The sequence below is a fragment of the Epinephelus moara genome, chromosome 3, assembly GCF_006386435.1.
Source record: "Epinephelus moara isolate mb chromosome 3, YSFRI_EMoa_1.0, whole genome shotgun sequence".
NCBI classification, from domain to species: Eukaryota; Metazoa; Chordata; class Actinopteri; order Perciformes; family Serranidae; genus Epinephelus; species Epinephelus moara.
In genome coordinates, this window is record NC_065508.1 from 2,804,562 (window position 1) to 2,805,823 (window position 1,262).

The following is a 1,262-nucleotide window of genomic DNA, read 5'->3' on the forward strand; positions in this document are numbered from 1 at the left end:
AACGGCGGTGTTTCGGAATGGAGGGCTGTCCCCGGAGCTTCTGAGTCCAGTGGAGGTGCAAGCAGCTTGGCAGACAGAGGGAAAAGTTAGTCTCACACACACACACACACAGGGCCAGTCCTAGCCATTTTGGTGCCCTAGGCGAGATTGAGATTTGGTGCCCCCCCGAACCACATTACCCCACCGGTACTGGGGACACAAACATCAGGGACCACAATGGTTTCAAGACAAAAAGTGCTGCTGGGGTAAGTGTAAATCATAAAATGTCACAGAACTCACTAATAGTAGTAAAACAGCATTTTTTATTTAGCCTAATTGGCTAATAGGCTATTAGCCAATTTGCAAGCCAGTAATCCAGTGTAGACCTAATTCACTGATATATTTCAATATCAGTCGAGCTTATTACAATGCGCTACGATGCCAAGTGGCGCTCACATCTCTGGTGCAAGCCAGTGCAGAAATCTGTTTTTGTTCGTGGTAGTCATTATCACTGATATTTGTCAGCGAAATTTCAGCACAAGAAGGAGCAGTTATCCAGATAGCTAGCTATTGGCTTGCCATTCAGTCTCATATCCTTCAATCTTTAACATTATCTGAGTCCAACAGCTATCGTAGCATTATTATGTAGCATTAGCTTTATTGCTACTTAGCTAGCTAGCTGCAACAAATGAAACATCTAGTGACGTTACACACAGAACGGCATTTTAAAGATAACATAAGACAGATGACATACCTCTATATCAGACTTTCTTTTCCTCCTCCTCCCGCACCTGAAGGCTTGGACCTTTTCATTATTATGAAATGCAGGTAAAACGTAAATATCTGCCTATCTTGACCAGATTTTGACACAGACCCCACTCTCAGTGCGCACAGTACAGGTGCAGGGGCAGGATGAAAAATTTTGAGGAACAGGGGTGCAAAGTGTATTTCTTTCTTTCTTTCTTTCTTGCTTGCTTTCTCTCTTTCTATCTTTTTTTTCTGTATTTGTTCATTTGTTACCTCCGGAAAAGGATGGGCGCCCACTGGCGAATTTTTATTACTATTATTTTTATTTTCATTTTTTCCCAGCGCCCACCAGACAATGTGGTGCCCTAGGCGACCGCCGCCTATATCGCCTATGCCTTAAAGGGAAATTTCGGTTTATTTCAACCTGTCTCCTATCGTCCTAAATTTGTTTCAAGTGACTAGTGACATAAAAATAATAGTTAGCATGTTAGCCGTTAGCCTAGATACAGCCGGGGCGCATAGTAGCGTCAGACCTG